At 42.1% G+C, this 17,208-nt stretch overlaps 1 protein-coding gene across 3 annotated transcripts in view; it reads left to right on the forward strand.

Moving 5' to 3' along the window:
* The first annotated feature begins 10,022 nt into the window (after window positions 1-10,022).
* The window catches only part of PIP5K1B (phosphatidylinositol-4-phosphate 5-kinase type 1 beta), a 100,549-nt gene continuing 93,363 nt past the window's right edge, over window positions 10,023-17,208 (forward strand). For 2 of the 3 annotated variants that reach the window (XM_059836822.1, XM_059836824.1), the window contains exons 1-3: window positions 10,024-10,253; window positions 13,903-14,037; window positions 14,543-14,638. The gene's annotated coding sequence lies outside the window, so the exon portion shown is untranslated. Of the gene's footprint in view, window positions 10,254-13,902; window positions 14,038-14,542; window positions 14,639-17,208 lie in introns of all 3 variants that reach the window. The other variant, XM_059836823.1, reaches the window with a different exon arrangement.

Below are 17,208 nucleotides of genomic sequence, written 5' to 3' on the forward strand. Positions count from 1 at the left end.
AAGGTTAAGTACATCCCACAAGTTTAAATGATTAGTTTGGATTCATTGTCCTGTTTGCACGAACACCAAATCAGAGGAAGATGATGATCTATAACTCGAACAAACAAACAATTGTGACATCTTTTTATGCACACACACACATACACGCGCACACACATAAATATATATAATACTAAAAATTCAGCGATCCTATGTATGGAAAGCTGTGCAATGTTGAGCTTTAGGTTATGATGCTTCACTGCAGGGTCTCCTTGTGTCTGGGAAAAACAGGCATGCCGTATCATTGCTACTTGACTTCACAGCTGTCCAGGTAAGGAAGTTCTCCTTTTGCATGAATTCAGATTTTACACAGTGCCAGGAATTTAGCAGCAGAAATTTTAAGATAAATTTTGTATTTTCCTAAGTGGAGCTGAGAAACCCTTTTCAAGAGAGAAAGTAAGAAACATTTTTGCTTCTGGTTATTTTTATCACTTTAAGGGAGAAAGTGAAATACTGACAGGAAATGTTTCCAAGTACAAAGTTCAAAGAAGGGAGTCACCATGAAAAAGTCCTTGGATATTTCCCATTTAGTCATTGTTACTGCTCCACCCACTTAGCCAACATGGTTTGTGAAGTTTAAGTTTAAATAAACTTGCACACCCTTAACCTAACAGAGAATTGAGTATTTCATAGAAGAAAAGTGGAGCAGGTTGACCAGAGAGGTTGTGGAGTCTCCCACACTGGAGATATCTAAGAACTGTCTGGACAAACTCCAATGCCTTGTGCTCTGGAATGACCCTGCTTGAGCAGGGAGGTTGGACCAAATGTCACCCTGTCACTTTCTGTGACTCTGTGAAAGGTAAAAGGTACATGAATCCATAAAGCTTAACTTTGAGAGACTGTAGTTCTACAAGTCAAAACAAAATCTGAAATACCTGGTCACTATTTATGGTTAAAAACAGCACTCAAGGGAAAACTTTGGATAATACAGGAATCAGCTGAAAAAAAAATGGACATTAAGGATAAAAAAAGGAATCAAAACATAAATAATTGCAAAACCTGAAATATTGATGCTAAGTATGAAAAAATCTCAGTGATACAAGTTTGTCAAAGCTTTTCATTGTTATTTTGAAGTATTTCTACTGATAATTAATTATTCAGTACTCTGTATGTGGGAGTGGTAGTGCAGTTTAGTTTTTAAAGACTTCTGTTTGAAATGATTTCAAAGATTAATCCATTTACTATTTCATAAAAGCAGTTACAGCTTAAGAGAGAAAGTTCAAGAGTCTACAGGCACATATGATGAAAAGCCCAATATTACCTCAGACTTACTAGCCATAGGTAATATATTCAAGATTTTGGTGATTTATGCAAACAAGTGATACAGGTATGAGATCTGTACTTACATATAATCTAGAATTCAAGTGTCCTTTTCCCCATGTTTGTGCACTGTAGGAATCTGACTTCACCCCAGTGAAAAGGTACTTTTGGAACTACTCATGTACAAAAGCTCTTTTATGAATTCAGGCTTTAGCAAAGTTCCAGTTAGCTCCAGTTCAGGAGCAAAGTTTGATCTTGATTATGCAGTATTATTATAGTCAATAATACCAGCCTTTTTATCATAATGACAATCATATTTCTCCTAAATGATCATAAATATTGTGTGATGTATTCCTGCAGTCCCATGCCTGGGGTTAGTGCTTATCAAGTTAGTGGGGCTGTGCAACCATCTAGGTGATTGAAAACCATCATATGTTAGTATGAAGAAGAAAATGGGCCTTTCTTTGCTAACAAACTCAGTGACAGTTAGTCACTTTACTAGAAAAGTGTTTCTGCAGTAAAAAAATCTTGCTCTGAGGTATGCATGGAGACCTTAATTCTCATTTGGCTGGGACTCTACATGTAGTTACAGGATATACTGATTTGAAAGGTGAAAATTGGAGAAAAAAGACATTAATTATTACAACCAAGGCAGTAGCAAGTGAGAATGCTCTGTTATTCTAGTTCTGTCTAGCTGAAGAGAGTCTAATACCTTGAACAAACCTATTGGTGAAGAAACAGAGTTTCTGTTCTTTACAGATTTCTCCAAAGTCTCTTGTCTCTTACTGTCTTGGCTGCTCTTTTCTCCCAATGGTATGGGAGAAAAGAGCAGCCAAGCAGCCAAGCAAGCCATTTCTTCCCAAATGAAGACAAGGTTTCTTTTAGTGAATGAAGACCTCACATGAAGTTTGGAAAGTAAAAGCACTAACAAAAATGTGAGCCTAGCCTATTTTTTTTTCAATAAATGGAGCAGGTTTCTTAATAGCCAGGTGATTTTAGGTGAAGGACATCCAATTTTTAGACATGCAGACCTATTCACTATTAATTTTTCCTGGCCACTTTTTCAAATTAATCTTCCGTTTTAGGCTACCAAGAAATGAATAACAGTCATGAGTGTAAAAAAAAAAACCAAATTTGAACTTTTCTCTGCATTTCAGTGTTTCTTTTTCCTAAAAGTTGTTCATAAATAGCATTTTCATACCAATAAATAGTGATAACACAGAAAAGCTCAGCAGAAATGTTCTGTCTAAAATAATACCATTATCTACAGCAAAATTAATGGGTTAGAGGGAAAATTTTTTCTGACATAACATAAACATAATCTATATTATGTTTACAATAATCTAACATTCAACATTATCATCTTCCAGTGTTTTCAGGAGATATCCCAAGCAGAAGAATGGTAAAAGCTAGCATTTATGTCATGTGTGTAACTCATGAACATATAGCAGAAATTTTATCCGTAGTTCTTTGATGACTTTAGCATAGAGACACATTTTCAGCATTTTAGTCCCATTACCTTTGACAGTCTTCTGTTCAAACACCAAGGTCTGAATGCACAGAGATCACTGAATAATAGAACAGAAGCAAGTAGGTTTTCCAGATGCACAGTTTCAATGGATGGAGTCAAAAGAAGATTCTGACACTCTAAAACAAATTCTCCTGAATATGATGGATTTTATCCAGAGGAGGAGAAGGAATTCTGAATTCTTACAAATATGTTTCATGTCCCTCTGCTTTTGTCTGTTCTGCTATGCTTATTATCTTTTTTTTTTTTTTTTTTTTGCGACTGGAAACAATTACCAATACTTTTTTTTTTTTAGCATTTTCCACAGATTTAAAAGCAGTAGCTTGCTAATTACAGAACAGAAAATTTGCTTGATTGCTCACAAGGTCTAATGCAGCATCTCACGCAGTGTTAGCAAAGTACAGTATGCCTAATTATCACAATTTACAGGTAGTGCTGAGAGACATTGGAACCCTACCTGTGTAGGATCATCCTTGGCCGGGGCTGATTCAGCTGCCTGTGTGACTCTGCTGTATCTGGCACCAGAGTTCCCTTCAGTGTCTCTGCACAGCACCAAAAGTGCTGGGCCACAGAGCCAGGAGATAGCCTTACCGCAGGAATACAGTGTACCAACATTTGCTCTCCAATATGATTATGCGATACAGCAATAGAAAGAGAAATACACTGTGACCCAGTTTCTGTGCAGTTGTAAAGGAATGTGTCTGGAAGAAAAAAAATCCATGTAGGCTTGGTCTCTACCTCTGTCCAGCAGAGAATATGTCTTATGGTTTAGAACTTATGTTTAGCTAAGAAATAAAGCAATACTTTCTAGTCCTGGCACTAACAGATAAAAACTCACACTTTGAACATATTTCTGAAATGAACGCCATAGAACTTGCATGTAATTGCAAAAACAATTTTATGTTTCGAAATAGTAGGATAACTTATGGGTATCTGAGCAATCCACTTCTGAATACTCTTAGCAATGGAATTTTCTTCCTCTCTGCCATATATGTGAGCACAGGTTTACATACATGTGCACCTCAAGAGCAGGATTTTATCAGTTAAATGGTGCCAACATCCACAGAAAGTGCACTACATGTCATGATTAAGTTCTCTGACATGAATCCTGAGTACATTTTTCTCTACAGATTAGATACTCTTTAAATAGAAAAACATGACACAGCACTGAGAGACTAAAACCAAATGATTCACTATCAGAGGGGACAGAATCCCAAGCATGGGAGAAAGCATCTCTCCACATGAAAGATGCTGTACTGGCATTTGATTTCCCTGAAAGACAGTCTTGCTCTGTTAGATAGTAAACTGTTTTATTTCATTTTCAGAGAAACTTGAAGCATGCACTCAGACCACCACACTTCAAGTCAGTGTCTTTAGGAGAAAACACAGCTTTGAGAAGGAGAAAGCCACAAAAACCAGACAAAATCTGCAGGGTGCATGCTACAGGCCAATATCTACTTTTGGTTTGGTTGTTTGGTTGGCGTCGTTGTACATTTAGTAGAATTTAAAGATGCAACATATATTCTAAATTCCATTTTCCAGATTACTTCAGATATGAAGCAGAATTCTTATACTCCAATTAATTTGTTTTTGCAAATTATTGTGAATTAGTGACTGTATAATTAGTGAACATGCAAAATCTTTATAAATGCAATCTCACTTTAAATCCAATGTTTTTTTAAAAAGGTGAGTTTGAGTCATCCTTTTATCTAAAATGATATTTCTATGGTCATCACACTGTTAGTTTAAAGAGCATGAAACTAGAAGACTAGTCAATAAAACATTCAGACAACATTTACTCTAACATTTTACTTATTTCTTCCCCTTCTCTGAACCAGTTTGCATCTATATATGCTAAGCAATGAAACTAGCAACCAATGTAATCTGGTTTTTGACAGCTAGGAGAGCTCAACACTGCTCAATTTTCCAGCAAACATGTGGCAAAACATAACTAATTAACTGTCAGAACTTTGCATGCTCTCCATTTGGCAGAGGTAGAATTTCAGCTCTGTAGGTGCTTCTCTCTTTTTCACCTTCAGAAAGTTTTTACAACCTCTTTTGTCTTACATACAATTTCCTTCATGGACCTGCCTTAGATTCTCTAATATTCTTCAGGAAAAAAGGAAATAAGGGCAACACTCAGACTAGAAGTCCTGTCTGCAAGTGGTTAGTATGCTCTGCAACCTTACAGTTACAAGAAGAATTGAAAAAATGTAGCTTATTGCAGATCTGTTCTTAAAGTTCATTAAGCACAAGTGCAGGGATATGCAGGTGGTTAAAAGGATGGAGTCATGGGTGAGGAATCCAGAAATACTGAATCTTGTTGTAATCTTAGTCCTACCAAAAGCTGAAGAAGGTGATTGAGGGAGGAAAGAGTTTCCCATCTTTTAGAAAAGCACACCTATTCTGCTTACAATAATAATGCCAACAGTACAAAGATGATAGTTTTGCTCAACAGAAGAGAACAGGTTGATAGATTTGTCAACTTGTAAACAAAACTTGTCTAAATGACTGGCCCATGTGAGTAGCTGCATGAAGAGCTCTCTGATTTCTACAGCAAAACAGAGTGCCTAGTTCTGCTCAGTTATCTACACTGCCTGTGGAGCAAAAAAAAAGCAAATTAATGGGTAATTAAAGGGGGAGGATAGAATGGCACAAGCAATCAGTTCTTAGCTACCAGAGTTTCATTTTTACCTGAAAGCAGCCATCCGAAGTCTCAGTAATCCCTATCAAATCAGGTGTGTTCTCCTAAAAGCCTTAAGGACCCTTTTAAAATGCTTTGCGTCCTGCTTTGTTTTCAGCAAACAAAAAATTGCAGTCTTAGTGCTGACATTCTGATATGACATAATTCATCTCTACATGATAGTATGTAAAAATATAAATCTGTAATTACTAGACAGAAAGGAGAAAATGTCCTTGGATATTCAGAGAAATATAAGAAACTAATAAATTTTAATCCCCTCTAAAATGTATCATTAATGAGCATGCTCAATATTATTTTAATATATACCCTTTAATAATATTCATCAGCCAATCAAATCAGCAGAACTGGAAAATTGAGCGTGGTTCTGGTTTTTAATATATCTTGCTTGCTTGTGGTGAGAGAGAAACATAGTAAAGAAAATTGCTTATTTTAATTAAGAGAAGAAATAGAAGTCTTTATAGTTGTTTACATTTATAGGGAAAAAATATCTCACCAAATTAACACATCACAGAACTGTCTGTCTTGAAACAGCATGCTAAGTTTTACCTCCTGCATAAAGCTTATTCTGGAGAGAGACTTTTGAAGCAAAAGGTTTCATTACCCACTGCTACTCAGAAGACTCTAAGCAGCAGCTCTTACTGCATTTGCAGATTTCTAGAAATTGTTTCTGAATTGTATTTTTTTTTAAGGCTGAAGAAAGTAGATCTTCCTAAGTGTAACTTTACAACTTTCCTTCAAACATTGGTCCATGCTTACCAGATATGTAACACCAAAGGAAAGTAAAAATGAAATTACTAATGTGAGCCTAAAATATTATCTGTGCATATGCTGGACTCTGTACTCTGAACTTCTGCAGTTAGTAGCTCAGATCAGCACTGGCTCATGGATTGCAAGACAAAAAAATTACCTGGATTATCTGATCTCACTCCTCTGGTAGAGACAACTAGAACTTTAGTATCCTGCAGTGACTGAGCATTCTGTACTGCCATCCTTATGCAAAAATTTAGACAAAGTGAAGATGCAAGAAAAATGTTGGATATTCTGTATTGGTGAAGTGATCCAGCTGCAACTACTGATGGTTTCATCAAAATTCATCCAGTGGAGGTGTGCACCTCTGGCTCCTTCTGGTATCATAAACTTGTTCTGGCTTATGCATGACATACAATTAAACTTCTCTCCACACCACCAAGAATGTAAGTTGCGCAGGTAAAGTAAAAAACTCATCAGCATAAAGCTAATTCCTATAAATTGTCGGAAAGAGTCTCAACCAGAAAAACATGTTTATACCAGATCATCACTCTGCCACAGCGTTTTTGATCTGGAACTATGAGTCTTAAAACTGACTTCAGTACATTGCTAATACATGTCTTCAGTCACACATATATAAAAGTAAATAATAGTAGTTTTCCCATCTCAGATATTTTGTGAATAAATGCATTGCTATAGAATGTCATAAATGTCCTCTATATAAACACCATCATTAATCCCATTGAACAGTGATTATACAAAGAAGAAAATGTGCTTGACTACCCCTAAAGCTCCAGATTTTCTGCAGTTACCTTGCTAGCTTGTATGCTACAAGCAGCATAACATAGAATGAAATGTTGTCCAGGGAAGGGATAATGTTCTTTACAGTAGTTAGATTTGTGCTGGAAACAAGCATTGATAACTCAGGGATGTTTCTGTGACCGTGGAGCAGCATTTAGACAGCATCAAGGCCTTTATCTCTCTTCAAGGGACCCCACCAATAAGGTGCACAAGAAGCTGGGGGCGGACACAGTTGGGACCACTGACCCAAGGGTTTAAATATATCATGGTGTCACACTTGGCATATAAAGCTGGGGGAAGAAGGGGGAAGGACCTGGGATATTGAGTGGGATGGTGTTTGTCTTCCCAAGTCAATGTTACACCTGACTGAGCCCTGGGATGGTTTAACACTTGTCTGCCTATGGGAAATGAGTGCATTTCTTGTCTTTGTTTGCATGCATGGCTTTTGCTTTACCTATTAAACTGTCCTTACCTCATGAGTGTTCTTACTTTTACTTTTCTGGTTCCATCCCCCTTCCCACTCCAAGGGTCAGTAAGTGAGTGGCATTTGGTTGCCAGCTGCATATAAACCATGACAAGGGCAATCTACTAAAATGATAATTGTAGAAAATTAGATTGTAACAAGCAGTCTAGTACTACAAACTAGTGGCAACTCCTGTCTCATCTGCCTACTTTTTGCACAGCTGCACGTAGCTGGCAGACCCCAGAGCACGATGAGGAAACCCTGGGAGTATGAGGACAAAAACATGGTAAATGAGATTCATAAGTTGTCATTTACTGAGAGTTTACTTATAGCATATGGCATGATTAGAGAATATGTGCAGGCATGGAAAAAAAACATTCAGGTACTTGTTTGGTTCAGCACAAAAAAGAAAGAAGAAACTTTCTCCTGCTTTAGGATGCTTTTTTGAAAGTAGAGTAGTCAGGGGCTCTGCCTACTCTTGGAACAGGCCCTGGGCCAGGGCCTGTTCGTCATATATAACCAGTGTCACCACTATCTGCAGGTCTTAAAACTTCCTTCACAAGAGTTCTGTAAAACAGTTTAGTCCTGCCCACTGAGGTGAAATATAACATGAAGCAGTTCACTTTAAAAATCTGAAAGGAAATTTTGAGAAGACCTCATAGTATTAGACTATTCTCATCTTCCATTTTTCTATTTTGGAAATACTCATATAACCAGAAGCTAGTTAAAGCTGCAGATTCTGAATACATTAAACAAAATGCCAACCACTCTAAAGATTCAGAGTGGAGCCAGATGGCACATCTGACTGCTGTGTGTATGAGCCACTGCACTCCTACTGCTGTGAAAAGCAGAAACTGTAGCATTCATCAGTGGATGAAGCTAGTTTACCAGGAATATCTCTTGTGGCTCTGACCTAGGGCAGCCACTGTCTCCAAGTGGTGTGACTATTGCACATAGGTTTGAGTAAACATGTGACGAAGTTGTTTTATAAATATCATGGAAGATGGAAACCAGAGTGAAGTAAGGACCTTGAACAAAGTGGAAGAAAAATGGAAGCAGAACATTGAAATGCTATGTTATTTCTTCTCTTTAACACACATGGGCACACAATAGTTCCTTCTGCACTTGGAATTCAATGTGCATGAGTCAGCCTGTCCGATATCAGCAATTACATCTATAAATGCAGAGCTATTATGCACTCATGTTGTGTAGTTTGGGAGTAGTCTATTCTACCAGGAACAAAAAGGTCTTGAGCAGCTTAGGGTTCTTAACCATTCTCAAGCAGCAAGCAGGCAGTCAACTGTGCAGCCTTGCTTCACACAGCAGGAATTCAGCTTCAGCACTCTGCTCCCTGAGAAGAGCCCAGGGCCCTGTAGGAGTGACATTCTCTTGCATGCAGCAGTGCTGCGGATGAAGTCCCAGTAACCTCCCATTTTCATCAGCAGGAAATCTGCACACATTTTTCTCACAGCTTCCTTTCCACAGTCATTCATTTACACTGATTTATAGCCTTCCTCACTGTCCTCCTCCTCAATTCTTCCCCCTCAATTTTTTCCTGAGGCCTAAAAAACTTAAACACAGAAAGTACACGTTAGGGGAATTAACAATGTGGATTTTTTGCCTTCTCAGCATGGAAAGGAATGACCAGGTGGGATGATGCCAGTGGTCCTGCTCAGGGTGCATGTCTGCTGGTGGCTGGCCCAGAAAGCAGTTTTGTGTGAGAAACAGAATTTGGAGCTCAAATGTGACAAATGAAGAGAAACAAAATGAGAGGCAAGGAAGGTGACCTGCTCCTCTGATCCTGACCTCTGGTCCAGGCCGAAAGGCTCAGCCCTGAACAGGGGTTGAGAACAGAGGCTAAGACAGGCTGAGAAAGCTGGAGCTGCTCAGCCTGCAGGAGAGAAGGTTTCGCGTAGATCTCATAGCAACCTTCCAGTAGCTGAAGGGGGCCTACAGGGAAGCCGGAGATGAACTCTCGGTCACGAAGGGAGAGTTAAGACGAAGATTAGTGGGTGCAAATTGAAAGAGAGGAAATTTAGCTAAGGATAAATTTCTTAGTGTGAGCAGTGGAGCCCCCTGTCACAAACGGGCCAACAGGTGCCGTCACTCTCGGTGCACCAGCACGGCCTCGCACGGCCGCACAGCGGCACGCAGCCCTGCACAGGCCCTCGCAGACGCGTCTCCGGCGGGCCCGAGACCACCAAGCCCAGCTGCTCACCAGCCCGCGCCGCAAAGAGCTCCCAGAGCGCCCTCCTCCGCAGGGCGAGGGGAAGCGGCCGGGGGGCGGGAAGGGCCGGGGGCCGGGCGGGGAGGCCTCGCCGGACGCCCACCGAGCGGTCCCGCCGCCTCGCCCCAGCACAGGCGGGAGGGAGGAGCTGCTGGCGGGAGGAGCCGTCCCGCGGCACCGCCTCCCGCCGTCATCTGCGCTGGAGGTGAGGGAGCGCGGCAGTGCCGGCCAGGAGCGCCGGGGGCGGCTGCTCGGGCCCCCTCTCCGGCCTCGGGGCGCTCGGCGGGGCGCCGGCGGCGAGGGGCCGCCCCGCAGCAGCGGTCCCGGTCCCAGTCCGGCCGCGGGCAGCGCTGAGCTTGTCCTGCCCTGCCCTGCCCTACCCTGCCCTACCCTACCCTGCCCTGCCCTGCCCCGCCGTGTGTCCCCTGCTGCGGACGGGTGGGCGGGCGCGGCGTGCCCGGGGACTGCGGCGTGGGCTCTCCGGGTTAGTCTGATAATGTTTTTATTGCTGTTCAGTTCGGCCTCAAGGAGAAGGGCTTCGGGGAAAGGCGGGCGGCGCAGGGCGGAGGCCGACGGGGCCCCCGAGCCGGGCTGGGGCAAGTGCTGAGCCGCGCCCGGGCGGCGGGTCCGTGTCCCCGCCGGGAGCCCTGCCGGCACCCGGGGCCTGAAGGACCGGCGGAAAGCGTGTCTCGTTCCTGTGCTCCCTGTGTGTGTCTGTCGGTCTGTCTGTCCTCGTTTTGGGAGGGAGGGAGAGTTGTATGTGAACTTCCACGGACTTTTAAATCTCTTAATTGTGGGGTTGCAGCACTTTAAGGATGAAGAGCACCCCGCAGCATGTGGGGGGATGGTGGGAGGTAGGTTCCTGCATGCCTGAGGCACTGGCCATTTCGGGGTTGAACTCTGCTGCAGCTGAACGGGCTTTTCCAGGTGCACGCAGCCATCCCCGTGGAGGTCCGGCTGGGCGCTGCAGGGAGAGCGGGGCTGGATTGAGACTTTTCTGCCCAAGAGGCTTGTTTTGCTGAATCCCCATAGCAGGAAAGTCCTTAAATGGTAAACTTACCTGTTAGTACCATACAGTGACTTCTGTTAAGTAGCAATCTCTCCAACAGCTTGCTTAGGTGATCAGAGGTTTTTGGGTTATCCTCTGCCCCCTCTTTTCTCTTTAATGCTGCCTCTTAAAAGTTAAGCTATGGTACATTGCTTTAGGGAAACTTGGTGTTGGTGTTGTTATCTCTCCCTAAGGAAATGTAAATAGACTTGCTTCATGTTGCTTCTGAAAGGATATTGCTTAAGGTGAAGAAACAGAGGGTTTGTTCCTTTTATTTTGTTAGAGAGTCATGTAGTTATGTAGACAATTTGGCACTAACATTTGGATAATGTAAGGTGAAGAGGTCTTAAATCGATGTTAAAACCACAGAAATTCTTCTTAAAATGAACCTAAGGAGCATTGACAGCTCTGAAATGAATGAATGTATATTGTAGCACCCACCGGACCTTTTTATGTAAATGTAAATTTGTAGGATGTTTCTCTCATGGTTTACTAGTGTGGAAATCCTTATAATGAAGTTCATTAAATTGTGTTTCAAAATTCTTCCATTTTCCAAGTGGAGAATACATGTTCTGATGAATACCTAATGTAGTTGTTATTCTGATTCTTCCAAAACCTTTGATAATGCTTAATTTGTCACCTCTTCCTCCACCCAAATATTTTTTCCTATCCATAATCTATCGGGTTTTTTCCTTATAGCCATTTCAAAACTGATTCAGAAAAACCAAAGTTGAACACAATTATTCAAATCTCTTTTGCTCTTAAAGATCAGTGTCTAATAATTAATTTATTGGGAGAAAATAAAACAGGACTGTAAATATGTTCCTCTTAATTATTTTTATTTTACTGTATTGCATTCTTTCCTTGATTCTTCCCTTCCTGCAATTAGATCTGACAGGGAGTTGAAAATAATTCTAAGTCTGGTAATTGATCCTTAAGCCATTAGAAGCAGCAGATTTCTTTCTCCAGACTCTTTAGGTGCTAGTTAAAGGGTTTCTTTAGTTACATATTTGGATATTCTTGATATTGGAAGAATTGAAGCATGTGCCTAAGAATAAGCATTTGCTCACATGTTTTACTGTAATAGGGTGTGTTTGTGGTATGGTGTTGATTTCTCTCTTTCTTGTCTAGTCTGTAGGGAGCTACAGATTTTTTTTTTTTTTCTTTTACTTTTGACACCAGTAGAATGGGCTAGAAACTATAAAAACTACTTTTTCTGTGGTCGTGTAATGTGCTCCATGTGCTGTTGAAAATGTGCTTGCCGATTCTTCCAGTCCTGAACGTACTGTACCTAGTTGGTGTGTTTATATTCTGTGTAACCAAGGCATGTTAGGTGTGTTGGCATTCTTGACTACTTTAGAGTAGAAACTGGCAACAACCTTTCTTTGGGCAGCTGGTTACAAGGCACTGCCTCCCCCTTTCACCCCAGCTCACATTTGGTTTTAAGGGTAGATAAGGGCTGGCACAGCTTCCATGCCCTTTTCAGCACTGTGCACAATACAGTACTGTGCTAGTAATTGCTGAGAGCCTGCCTAAAGGTTTGTCTTAAACAGTGATTGAAGAATGTATACTTATTGGTGTTGCAGTGTGATTGCTTTGATTACGTGATCACCTCCTATGAGGAGGTAACCTACTAAGTGAATGAGGGAAAAGCTGTTTATGTAGGCTACCTGGACTCTACTGAAGCCTTTGATACTGTCTCCCACAGCGTTCTCCTGGAGAAGCTGGCAACCCATGGCTTTTCCAGCTACCTTCAATGCTGGTGAAAACTACTGGCTTGATGCCCAGGCTCAGACAGGGGTGGTAAATGGAACTACATCCAGCTGGTGGCTGGTCACAAGAGATGATTCCCAGAGCTCAGTCAATCTTTAAGATTTTTATTGGTGATCTGGATGAGAGGATTGAGTATACCCTCAGTAAGTTTACAGGCAACACCAAGTGGGGCGGGAATGTTGATCTGCTTGAGGGTAGGAAGGTTCTGCAGAGAGATCTGGGCAGAGGATTGGTGGGCAAGGCATGAGCCATTGTGTGTGTCCTGGGGCCAAGAAGGCCCCTGGCATTCTGGCCTGTACCAACAATAGTGTGGCCAGCAAGACCAGGGCAGGGATTGTCCCCCTGTACTCAGTACTGGTGAGGTCACACCTCAAATCCTGTGCTCAGTTCTGGGCCCCTCACTGCAGGACAGACATTGAGATGCTGGAGGGTGTCCACAGAAGGGCAATGGAGGTGGGGAAGGGTCTGGAGCACAAGTCCTGTGAGGAGTGGCTGAGAGAGCTGGAGAAAAGGAGGATCAGGGAAGTGCAAAGGAGGCGGAAAGAAGGATGTAGCCATGTGGGGGGTCATTCTGTTCTCCCAGATAATAATTGGGCAAGAGGAAAAGGCTGCACTAAGGAAGGTTTAAATAAGGTATTAGGTAAAATTTCTTCACTGGAAGGGTCGTCAGATGGAGAAGAGTGCCCGAGGGAGTAGCTGAGTCATCATGCCTGGATGCATTCAAAAGATGGGTAGACATGGATCAGTGGTGGACTTGGCACAGTCAGGCTAACAGCTGGACTCCATGACCCTAAGTATCTTTTCCAAACTAAATGATTCTATGATTCTACTGCTTGGAGTTATGTGACGCCATACTTGAAATTTATATATTGTAGACGGTAAAAAGCAAACTTCAGTGATCAGGCAAAATAAAATGTGCATTTAGGAGCATATTGATGAGCATTTGGGTATGTGTTTTATTGATTAAACCCCCATATTAATAATAGCAAGCTCTATACAATTTAACTGCAATGGAATGCTTTTTCAAGTTAAGTCTTTGCTGGCATAGCAAGTGGGAATTAGGATCATGGTGTTCATGTCTTCTCTGCTGGACATCCTGCCATTCAGTGGTAGGTACAGTTTGGACCATTCCTTCTCTAAGTGTAATTTGTACTTGAATCAGTTTTGTACTGTCACTACTTGTTATAGGCTCACACCACTGATGCTCTGAATTTTATTTTCTCTAAATAGATTAAATGTGTAATTTGTTACTGCAGATTCCTGTTGTGGTTATGTGGTCACGTGTGTTGTCTTATTCTTCACATTTTTACAGTCCCGAAAGACCCTTTGTCCTCGTATGTGAGCAAGAAGCTTGAAGTCCTCCTTTGGTGAACTGGAAATTCAATTTTTTAATGTTCCTTCTTCATTCTCCAGTTGTGACTGGAAAACCATATCAACCTCTTGCAAGGTAGAATTTACTATTTTATTGTTATTTCCTCCTTGTAGTAAAGCTGGTCTGTTTTATTTGTCATCAATGAAGTAGGAGGAAGTTGCAAATGTTGCAAGTGCATTGTTTATTTTCACTATTGACTAGATGTGCTTGTGTTTTGTATTTTGAAATATGAAATTTTTAAGTAAGAGTAAGCTCACAGTAGTTTCTTCAGTGTGTCACAGCTGTGATCTGCATCACAATCAAAAAATAAGTTACTTGGAAAATTTTTTGTGATGATGTGCATTTGCATAGTCATAGGATGCTTCTGTCTAGTAAAGCAGATGCTGGGTGATGGCCATTTTATTAACTGTACTCATTTTTGTTGCTAGCTCTTTTAGCTCAACATTCATGTATTTTGTGATTGTATGCCACCGGGCCCACACCCTGCTTGGTACCCTCTGGTTTTTTATATGATCCTTGTTACTGCAGTATTTTAAATTCTATAGATAGTGATGTATGCCTTTAAAAATGTCTCTTTAAGATCAGAGAACACACCCTGGAGCTGAGGCACAGAAGCTGAAAGATTCATTCAGTGGTGTATAAGAAATGTGCAATTGCAGATCAAGACCCAGTGTTGGTAAGATGATTTTTATTCTTTTCTAAATGAGACCAGTTCACTGTGAATCATAAAACTCATCCTATGAAAAAGAAAAGTATCAGGCTTCTGGAATCAGGTTCCTCTTGGCTCCTTTTATTTTTGTGCAAACTTAGAATTTGGCAGTATTTTGGCAAGGGAAAAGATAGATTGAAAAGTCTGTCTTGATGTCCTTTTGTGGATCTTTTAGTTTATGACCAATTATATTATACATTGTGAACACAAATACAAAGATCCTTTGATTGCACAAATACTTAAAAACAATACCCTTCAACAGTAGAAATCTTGGTGTAATTTGCAGCAGTTGACAGTTATTAAGCCTTGTTAACAGCTCCAGAAACTTAACTGTGCCATTTGAGCTGAAGAAGACTGCTGCCATTTAAGATTACAGATTGGTGAGCAGTGCAGTTTAGTGAGATGTTGCCTTCAGCACCAAACAAAGCTGACTAAAAATGCTACAACTGTTAGGGCAGTTTGCCACCTTTTTGGCTGTGGTTGCACAACTGTTGGTAAGGCTTTGTGATAATATCGGATCACTGAACGGATCTGAATTAAAAATAACTTTGCAAGAACAAAAGAAACTAGTGTGAAGGGCAGCTGTCTTTCAACTGACTCTTTAGCTGGGGCAATTTGCAGGTTCAACCTGCATTTGTGGGGTTGTGCTGTGGTGGTGGGGGGGGGGGGGTGCTATAAATGGCAGGGAATAGATGTAAGAGAAGTGGAATTGAGACTGATAGTTTCCCGAAAAAACTGAGACCTGATAATCATCTTCGCAAAAGCAAGAGAAACTGAGTGTATGAAATTGCTGTTGGCGTTCATTTGATGTAGCAAGAGAGGGAAACTTGTTGCTTGGTTTTAACAGCTTAGTGTTGCCTTGTCCCCAGCCTGAAACTCGCTTTTTGTGCCCGTCAGGGCTTTTTCAGGCTTGTTGCTGCTACTTTGTAGCAAAAATAACTACTTTTACTACTCTGTAGCAAAGCTCATGGTCAGATCAGTGCCTGCCAAGGCAGTGAACGGACTGGATTCTCCTCGCCCTGTGTGCTGAGATTCCCATCCTTTGCTATCTGGAAAAGTAATTTGCTTTCTTTCTCCTGGTGAGATTGTTTTCACAAGAAGTTCTTGGCCTGAGTACCAATGTGAACCAGCTAAATGCCAGAGGATACATCCATGCAGCTAGATGATAGCTTAACTATATGGGAGCTGCAGGCCAGTCAGTCTCACCTCTGTGCCCAGCAAAATCAGGGCATAGATCCTCCTGGGAATGTGCTCTGGTGCATGGAAAATAAAGATTAGCTAGGTACCAGCCAGCATGGCTTCACTAAGGGCAAACTGTGCCTGAAAAATTTGATGGCTTTCTATAGCAGGGTTATAGAGTTGGGAGTTAAGAGCAGCTGACACCATCTACCTGGACTTGCACAAAACATTGCCACTGTTCCTTGTCTCTAAACTGAAGAGACATGGATTTGGCTGGATGGTCACACTCAAAGAGCTGTGGTCAATGGCTCAATGTCCAAGTGGAAAGCAGTGGTGAGTGGTGTCCTCAGGGGCTGGTGTTGGGAGCAGAGCTATTTAACAGCTTTGCTGGTGACAGGGACCATGGGATGGAGTGCACCCTCAGCAGCTGTGCTGAAAACACCAAACTGTGTGGTGTCAACATGCTGGAGGGCAGGGATGGCATCCAGCGGGACTGTGACAGGCTTGAAAGGGGGACCCATGTGGATCTCATGTAGGTCCTGCATGGGGATTCCATGGCAATTCCAAGCACACAGATACAGGCTGGGAGGAGAATGGGACAAGAGCAGCCATGGATAGAAGACTTGGGCTTGTTGGTTGATGAGAGGCTGGACGTGACTGGGCAATGTTCACATGCAGCCTGGAGACCCAGCCACATCCTGGGCTGCATCCAAAGTGGGGTGGCCAGCAGGGCCACGTAGGGGATTCTGCCCCTCTGCTCTGCTGAGACCCCACCTGCAGGGCTGCATCCAACTCTGGGGCCCCAGCACAGGAAGGACATAGAACTACTGAAGTGCATCGGGAAGAGGGCCAGGAAGATTATATGGAACAACTGGAAAAACTCTCCTGTAAAGACAAGCTGAACAAGCTGGGGATGTTCAGCCTGAAAAAGAGAAGGTTCTGGGGAGACTTAGAGCAGCCTTCCAATACTTAAAGGAGGTAAGAGTTGGTGAGGTGTGGGAGCTCAGCACATCACTCCTGATGTCCAGAGCTACCGAGAGAACCCTTGGGGGGCTCGGGAGTCCTGGAATGTTGCCAAAAGCACTTGGTGGCTTGATTTTGATCCATCTAGAGATGTGCCACCGATGTATGAGGAAATGGAACCTGCGAGAACCACTCGGGTGTAAATGGTGAAGGGAAGATATCATTATAGGGTGAATCACAAATTTTGGGGTTTCGGTACGGGGGGGTTGTAGAGACAAGATGGAGGAATCAGGGTGTGCCACCAGGCTCTTCCTTCTTCTTCCTGTCTTCCATCTTCTGGGGTGGTGTTGGCACTTGTGGATTGGTCTGGGATGAGGGTGTACTTAGTGACGAAG

The sequence above is a fragment of the Haemorhous mexicanus genome, chromosome Z (genome assembly GCF_027477595.1).
Source record: "Haemorhous mexicanus isolate bHaeMex1 chromosome Z, bHaeMex1.pri, whole genome shotgun sequence".
Taxonomy (NCBI): domain Eukaryota; kingdom Metazoa; phylum Chordata; class Aves; order Passeriformes; family Fringillidae; genus Haemorhous; species Haemorhous mexicanus.